The sequence below is a fragment of the Scleropages formosus genome, chromosome 12 (assembly GCF_900964775.1).
Source record: "Scleropages formosus chromosome 12, fSclFor1.1, whole genome shotgun sequence".
Classification (NCBI taxonomy): Eukaryota; Metazoa; Chordata; class Actinopteri; order Osteoglossiformes; family Osteoglossidae; genus Scleropages; species Scleropages formosus.
In genome coordinates, this window is record NC_041817.1 from 4,389,209 (window position 1) to 4,398,506 (window position 9,298).

A 9,298-nucleotide genomic window follows, 5' to 3' on the forward strand; every position below is an offset into this window, starting at 1 on the left:
CCATCTTCCTCCGCTTATCCGGGACCGGGTCGCAGGGGCAGTAGTCCAAGCAGAGCTCCCCAGACTTCCCTCTCCCCGCACACCTCCTCCAGCTCCTCTGGGGGAACCCCAAGGCGTTCCCAGGCCAGCTGGGAGACGTAGTCTCTCCAACATGTCCTGGGTCTGCCCCGAGGCCTCCTCCCAGTGGGACATGCCCGGAACACCTCCCCAGAGAGGCGTCCAGGAGGCATCCGGAACAGATGCCCGAGCCACCTCAACTGGCTCCTCTCGATGCGGAGGAGCAGCGGCTCTACTCCGAGCTCCTCTCGGGTGACTGAGCCCCTCACCCTATCCCTAAGGGTGCGCCCAGCCACTCTGCGGAGGAAACTCATTTCTGCCGCTTGTATCCGCAATCTCATTCTTTCGGTCATGATCCAGAGTTCATGGCCATAGGTGAGGGCAGGAACGTAGATTGATCGGTAAATTGAGAGCTTCGCCTTACGACTCAGCTCCCTCTTCACCACAACAGACCGGTACAATGACTGCATTACTGCGGACGCCGCACCAATTTGTCTGTCAACCTGCTGCTCCATTTTTCCCTCACTCGTGAACAAGACCCCGAGATACTTAAACTCCTCCACTTGAGGGAGCAGCTCCCCCCTAACCCGGAGGGGGCAATCTACCTTTTTCCGACTGAGAACCATGGCCTCGGATTTGGAGGTGCTGATTCTCATCCCCGCCGCTTCGCACTCAGCTGCAAACCTCTCCAGTGCATACTGTAAGTCTTGATTCGATGAAGCCAACAGGACCACATCGTCCACGAAAAGCAGAGACGAGATCCTGCGGCCAACAAAACAGACACCCTCCATTCCCTGGCTGTGCCTAGAAATTCTGTCCATGAAAATAATGAACAGAATTGGTGACAAAGGGCAGCCCTGGCGGAGTCCAACATGCACCGGGAACAGGTCTGACTTACTGCCAGCAATGTGAACCAAGCTCCTGCTCCGGTCATACAGGGAACAAACAGCCCGTAGCAGCGAGCCCTAAACCCCATAATCCCAAAGTACCTCCCACAGGATGCCACGAGGGACACGGTCGAATGCCTTCTCCAGGTCCACAAAACACATATGGACTGGTTGGGCAAACTCCCATGAACCCTCCAACACCCTAGTGAGGGTATAGAGCTGGTCCAGTGTTCCATGGCCAGGGCGAAAACCGCATTGCTCCTCCTGGATCCGAGGTTCGACTATCGGTCGGATTCTCCTCTCCAGTACCCCGGCATAGACTTTCCCAGGGAGGCTAAGGAGTGTGATCCCCCTATAGTTGGAACACAATCTCCGGTCCCTCTTCTTAAAAAGAGGGACCACCACCCCGGTCTGCCAGTCCAGAGGCACCGTCCCCGAGCTCCACGCAATGCTGCAGAGGCGTGTCAGCCAAGACAGCCCCACAACATCCAGAGACTTGAGAAACTCGGGGCGGATCTCATCCACCCCCGGAGCCTTGCCACCGAGGAGTTTTTGACTACCTCAGCAACTTCAGCCAGGGTAATGGACAAGTCCCCTCCGAGTCCCCGGCCTCAGCTTCCTCTACGGAAGGCGTGTCGGAAGGATTAAGGAGATCCTCAAAGTACTCCTTCCACTGCCCGAGGACATCCTCAGTTGAGGTCAGCAGCGCACCACTTCCACTGTAAACAGTGTTGGCGGAACACTGCTTCCCTCTTCTGAGTTGCCAGATGGTTTGCCAGAATCTCTTTGAGGCCGACCAAAAGTCTTCCCCATGGCCTCACCGAACTCCTCCCAGGTCCGAGTGTTTGCCGCGGCGACTGCCAGAACCGCGTTCCGTCTGGCCCGCCAGTACCTGTCAGCTGCTTCAGGGGTCCCATGAGCCAGCCAGGCCCAATAGAACTCCTTCTTCAGCTTGACGGCATCCCTTACCTCCGGTGTCCACCACCGTGTTCGGGGATTGCGGCTGCGACAGGCACCGGAGACCTTATGGCCGCAGCTCCGAACCGCCACCCCGACAATGGAGGTGTGGAACATAGTCCACTCGAACTCAATGTCCCCAGTCTCCCTCGGGACCTGGTTGAAGCTCTGTCGGAGGTGGGAGTTAAAGACCTCTCTGACAGGGGCCTCTGCCAAACGTTTCCAACAGACCCTCACTATGCGTTTGGGCCTGCCAGGTCTGTCCAACTTTTTCCCCCGCCATCGAATCCAACTCACCACCAGGTGGTGATCAGTTGACAGCTCAGCCCCTCTCTTCACCCGAGTGTCCAAGACATATGGCCGAAGGTCAGAAGAAACGGCTACAAAGTCGATCATCGACCTCCGACCTAGGGTGTCCTGGTGCCAAGTGCACTGATGGACACCTTTATGCATGAACATGGTGTTCGTTATGGACAAACCGTGACTAGCACAGAAATCCAATAACAACTCACTCACCAACTCGGGTTCAAATCAGGGAGGCTGTTCCTCCCAATCACGCCCCTCCAGGTGTCACTGTCGCTGCCCACGTGGGCGTTAAAGTCCCCCAGCAGACCAACAGAGTCCCCAGTGGGAGCGCTTTCCAGCACCCCCCACAGGGACTCTAAAAAGGCCGGGTACTCTACACTGCCGCTAGGCGCATAAGCACAGACGACAGTGAGAGACCGTTCCCTGACCCGAAGGCGCAGGGAGATGACCCTCTCATTCACCAGGGTAGACTCCAACACATGGCGGCTGAACTGGGGGGCTATAAATAAGCCCAAACCTGCCCGCTGCCTCTCACCCTGGGCAACGCCACAATAGTGGAGAGTCCACCCTTGGTCGAGAAGAGTGGTTCCAGAACCCAAGCTGTGAGTGGAAGTGAGCCCGACTATATCTAGACGGTATCTCTCAACCTCCTGCACTAGTTCAGGCTCCTTCCCTACCAGTGAGGGAATAGCGGCTGTGTAAAGGCTTATTTAGGCATGATTGTAAAGTTACGGTGCATGAACATTTACACCATACCATGAGCTGGAGAGATCTTGGGCGAAGTGAGTTCGGAAAAGGTAAGTTTTCAGACCCTTCTTGACTATGGACAGAGTTTCAGCAGTTTTAAGAGAGAGGGGGAAGTCATTCCACCACAACAGACCCAGAAGCGAAAACCTCCGTGCTTTACTTTTCGTGCATGGGACCACCAAGTGAGCAGAAGTAGATGAGTGAAGGGGTCTGGTTAGGGTGTAGCGGTTGATTAAATCTTTTAAATAGCTAGGAGCAGTCCTATTGACGCATTTGTAGGTGATAACCAGGGTCTTGAATTTAATCAGGGCAGCTATAGGAGAAGAGAAATGAATAGAGGAGATGGATGGGAACGCTTTGGCAACTCAAACAACTCATGCAGCAGCATTCCATATCAGCTGCAGAGGTTTGATGGCAGTAGCGGGAAGGCCACACAGGAGAGAGTTTCAGTAGCCCAGACAGGATGTCATCATTGCCTGGACATGTAGTTGGGTAGAGTCAGTTGTAAGGTAAGGACGGATCTTGCGAATATTATGCAGGATGTATCTGCAGGACTGGGTTGTGGCTTCGATGTGCTGAGAGAAAGACAGACTCGAGTTAATCGTCACTCCCAGACTCCTAGCCAGGGAGGTAGGCAAAATGAGTGAGTTATCCAGTTTGATCAACAGATCGTGACAGAATGACAGGCCAGCTGGGAGGTGAAAAATCTCTGTTTTGGAGAGGTTGACTTGGAGGTGATGATCAGACATCCATGCAGAGATATCTGGCAGGCAGGCAGCAATGCGTGTGGAAATGTCTGATGCTCCAGGTTTAAAGGAGAGGAAGACCTGGGTATCATCAGCATAGCAGTGGTATTTGAATCCATGGGAGGCTATGACCAGGCTGAGGGAGGTGTAGATGGAGAAGAGAAGAGGACCTAGTACTGAGCCCTGCAGGACACTGGTTGAGAGGGGCAGAGGAGAAGAACGAGAGCCCCGCCAGATCACTTGATAGGATCTGTCAGATAGGCAGGACTCAGACCATCTTAGTGCCGCTCCTTTGAGCCCAAGCTGACTAAGATAGGAGAGTAGAATCCGGTGGCTGACAGTGTTGAATGCTGCAGACAGATTGAGAAGGATCAGGACCGAGGAGGGGGGGAGGCTGTAGCCAACTGGAGAGCATCAGACAATGCCAGGCATGCCATCTCCATGGCATGACCGACTTTGAAACCAGAGTGATATTCATCGAGGAGATGGTTCCTGGTGAGGAAATCAGGTAGTTGAGCACACGCTGCCCACTGCAGAGTTTTAGACAGGAAAGAGAGAAGGGAGACTGAGCTGTAGTTTTGGACCGAATTGGGATCCAAGGAGGGTTTCCTTAACAGAAGTGAAATGAGAGCAGTTTTGAAGCCAGCTGGGAAACAACCAGAGAGCAAGGAGTTGATGATCTTGGAGATGAAGATGGAGAGTTGCAGGGAAATGTTCTGTAGGAGTAACGATGGGATTGGATCAAGCGAGCAGGTGGTGGCTCTGTGTGGTATCAGGAGGTCGGAGATTTCAGATTCGGAGAGTGGCTTGAATTTGGAGAGCATAGCTTTGCAGGGAGGTCCAGTGCAAACCGAGCAAGGTGATGCTGAGAACTTGTCAGTGATTGCATTGGCTTTGTCTCTGAATAACAAAGCAAAGTCATCAGCAATGAGAGAAGGAGGAGGAGGAGGCAGCGGAGGACACAGGAGGGATGAGAAGGTAGCAAAGAGTCTGTGTGGTTTTTTTAGTTGCAGACTATTTTTTTGTGGTAGAAGGTAGTTTGAACTGAAGAGAGTTAAAAGTAGCTAAGAGTAATTTGTAGGCATCCAGGCCTGAGCGAGTCTTGGATTTTCGCCATCTTCGCTCTTCAGCCCGGAGTTTGGTCCTGTTAGCACGTAAGGTGGCACTGAGGCGTGCTGGTCTGGAAGATAGTGGACAGAGACAGTCAAGGGTGAAAGATAGGGCAGAGAGGAAAACGTTAGTGGCATCATTTGTTGATAGATCTGAGAACTGTGCAGCAGAAGGAAGAGCAGAAAGTGTGGCAGAGGCAAAGCAGGAAGGTGAGAGAGATTTTAAGTTGTGGTGGAAGGTGACAATGGATGCAGAAAAAGGCGAGGAATTAGTTGTGAAGCAGGGTTGAAAAGAAATGAAGAAGTGGTCAGAGACATGCAGAGGTGTGACGGAGAGAACGGGACAGCGACAGTTGTGGGAAAATACAAGGTCCAGTCAATTGCCTGCTTTGTGAGTAGCAGGGGACTGGGACAGGGAGAGATCAAAGGACTGTAGGAGCAACAGAAGGCCGCTCGCATGAATGCTGTTGACATGCAGGTTGAAGTCACCCAGGAGAATCAACGGAGCGTTGTCCCCAGGGAGAGAACTGAACAAGATGTTAATGTCATCCAAGAAGCAGCCAAGAGGGCCAGGAGAGCGATAAAGGGCAACCACAACAAGAGTGATTGGGGCAGTGATAGAGACAGCAAGCCATTCAAAGGAGGACAGATTATGCAGGTGGAGAGGGAGAACAGAATATTCCCACCGGGGAGAGATGAGCAGGCTTGTGCCTCTACCTCTGCCGGATGGAAGAGTGTTGTGAGAGGAGTAGTAGTTAGTGGAGATAGCTTCGGATATGGCTGAGTTGTCTGGGGTGATCCAAGTTTCAGTTAGGGTCAGGACGTCCAGTGAGAGATGGGAGGTGTAGGCTGGTATGAAATCAGCCTTTCTCACTGCAGACTAGCAGTTCCAGTGTCCCTTGGAGAAATTAAAGCAGGAGGGAGGGTTTGACAGATGAGGAGTGTCCAGGAGTGCAGTGGTGGCGACGTCGCACGGCTCAGTTGCCATTGACAACTTTGATGGTCCACATGGTTGATGCAACATCCTTCGTGGTGCACAATGCCGGTGGACTCCCTCAGTGGACTCCCACAAGTAAACTCCCTTGTCTTTGTACCCTGAGTCTTCGCACCAAGAGCGTGCCACAACCGCTACTGCTACGGGTCACCAGCCGCTGTTTAAATCGGGCTAATTCCCATCAGCTGAGATTCCTAATCAAAATCCAAACTACTTTTTCCCACCACTGTGTCAATGTGTATTAAACTTGTTTCTTTAAGTTATAAATTACTAAAAAAATTCTTCTTTTTGAGCATTGTCTCCCTTCAATAAGGCCTGAGGAGGCCAGCTGGCCATTACAGAAGCACCCTATGCCGACTGAAGATGATGACCAACCGCCCTGATGGACTAGATGTACCTTGCTGAACTGGGAAGTCAAGCTACCACACAGCAACAATGCCATTGCTACCTGTAAACTGACTTAGAAGTGTTATTTAATCTAGAATATCCAGGAGGGGTAGGCAGCCACTTGGACCCCCAGTGGTTTTTTTCTACATATAGTCTCTAATATATATATATATTTACATTTATCCATTTAGCAGACACTTTTTGCTAAAGTGGTTTACAACTAAGAATAAAGAAATGTGCATTTAACAACAACATAAAAGTTTAGGTGCAGGCACATAATTGTAGAAACATGGTTAGTTTGTGTGATACCACCATTCTTGCCAGAGCACCTTTTACAAGTAGCCGTCTATCGAACTGATACACAGAAAACACAAAGTTGATGGTAACAGATTCGGTGACAGGATTATACAAGTTTATGGAGCAGTTGAGAGAACTGGAAAGTAGTAGTTCCAAAAGAGATGTGCTTTGAGACTTGTCTTTAACATTGAAAGGGAGTCAGCAGATCTGAGGGACAGAAGGAGCTCATCCCATCACACACACACACACACACACACACACACACACACACACACACACATTTTCAGAACCGCTTGTCCCATACGGGGTCACGGGGAACCGGAGCCTACCCGGCAACACAGGGCGTAAGGCCGAAGGGGGAGGGGACACACCCAGGACGGGACGCCAGTCCGTCACAAGGCACCCCAAGCGGGACTCGAACCCCAGACCCACCGGAGAACAGGACCGTGGCCCAACCCACTGCGCCACCGCACCCCCCGTCATCCCATCACATCAGGGAAAAAAAACCTGACATTTTATAGATTTCCAGTTTTGTACCTCTTATGGACTATTAAAGCTTGGAGGTCAGATATGTGAGCTTAAATCTTACAACCACTACCAATAACCACTTGGGTCTGTCTATCTGCAAACCTAAACTGAAGAAGTGGTTATTGAGATTGGATGAACAGTTGTGCATCCTTGATGTTAGGTGACAAGAGAACATTTCAAGAGTAGCCAAACAAAATGCTTACACTGAAATTTTTTAATGAAGATTAGAAGCCTACAACATCATATGAATTGTCAGTTAAAAAGTTCAAAGAGGGTAGCGCAACTGTATGAAACTGGACAACTCACTCATTTTGCTTACCTCCTTGCCTAAAAGTCTGGGAGTGATGATAGTCTTGAGTCAATCTTTTTCTCAGCACATTGAAGCCACAACCTGGAAATGCAGATACATCCTGCATAACATCAACAGGATCCGTCCCTACCTCACAACAGACTCTGCCCAACTACTTGTCCAGGCCATGGTGACATCCCGTCCGGACAACTGCAACCCTCTCCTGTCTGGCCTTCCTGTTACTGCCATCAAACCTTTACAGCTGATACAGAATGCTGCTGTACGAGTTGCGTTTGATTTGGGGAAGCGTTGCCGTGTATGTCCTCTACTCATTTCTCTGCACTGGCTTCCTATAGCTACCTGGATGAAATTTAAGACCGTGGTTATGGCCTACAAATGCATCAATAAAACTGCTCCCAGCTATTTACAAGACTTGACTGTTCACTACACGGCCAACCAGACTGCTACGCTCTTACACATCTCCCCGCTTGGTGGTCCCACGCACGAAAGGTAAACAACGAAGGTTCTCGGTTCTGGCTCCTTTGTGGCGGAACGACCTCCCCCTCTCACTCAGAACTGCTGAATCTCCATCCACATTTCTAAGCTTCTTTTTCTGCTGATGTAATGCACAAATTGTATTTTCTATGAGATGTGAGTCACTTTGGAGAAGTGTCTGCTAAATAAACACATGTAAATGTAACTCAGCATGGTAAATGTGACTAGGAACGAAATCCATGATGAAATCCAAGATGTCTCATGAAAAAATCCTTTTTTACCTTCTAACTTCACCCAACACACAAAAAATTTCCACTCTGTCATCTCATAACTTATATCTACCTATGCCCAAATTCTGAAGGCGTTTAAACCACATTCTCAAAGCCCAGTTAAATGATGAATAATTCTCCAAATAATTTAATTTCCAAGACACCGGAACTGATGCCAAATGCTGTGATGTCAAGTGATGAAATCTTCCCCTTCGCCTTGGTGGTTTTCTCTTGTGGTGGCTGAGGTGTGTTAAGGGTTTCCAGTAAACTTCAAAACTATTAGTAACCACAGGGTGCAAGAAGCTGAACTAAATCTGGTTCTTACTGGGTCATCAAACAGCAAACGGCTGCAACTGGAAGACTGTCAGCAAAATCAATAAAATCTTGACCCCCATATTTCTCCATTTATTCCAACTTTAATGTCTGTAAAAACCTCAAGTAAAGTTATAACAAATTAAAAATGAGGTATAAATGTTTAATTTTGCACCATTGTCTGATGAAAGATTGATTCCAACACTATGTCCATCAACCGCATGTCCTCTGCAGGGTTGCTATATTCCAGAGGGTATCTTGCAAACAGGATAAGAGACATAAAACATTTGACTGGATGCTAACTCACTGCAGGACAACGTGGGCAACATTTGGCAGCATCTTGCCACTTTCAGCTGCCTTTATCATGTATACAATCAATGAAAGTATAAGAGAGATGCCTTGTCCTTGTTTTTGTGGGCAGCATCTGCAGAAGTCTCAGACGTAGCCATCATAAAATGCACCGCAAGATTTAACATTTTATTAACGGTGAGCTACGTTACAATTAATTTATAATGACAAAAGTGTTGTTGGTGGTGCGGTGGGTTTGTCTGAGGTTTGAGTTCTGCTTGGGGTGCCTTGCGATGGACTGGTGTCCAATCCTGGGTGTGTCCCCTCCCCTTCTTGCCTTACACCCCGTGTTGCCAGGTTAGCCTTTGACTTGCTGTGACCCCGCTTGGTACAAGCGGTTTCAAACTGTGTGTGCGCAAATATAATCATTTATCCCTGAACTTGTATAACCTTCATCATCTTGTTATTGACAAATAGACAAAAGAATTAAAGGAACTTAAGCTGAATGAATCTATTCCAAAACACTTATACACTGTTTGGGCACATTTTGCTGCCGGCTAAATTGCTGGACACAGATGATGTTTGCTCCACAGTAAACAGCTGTTGGAAAATTGGCAGGTGAAAAAGATT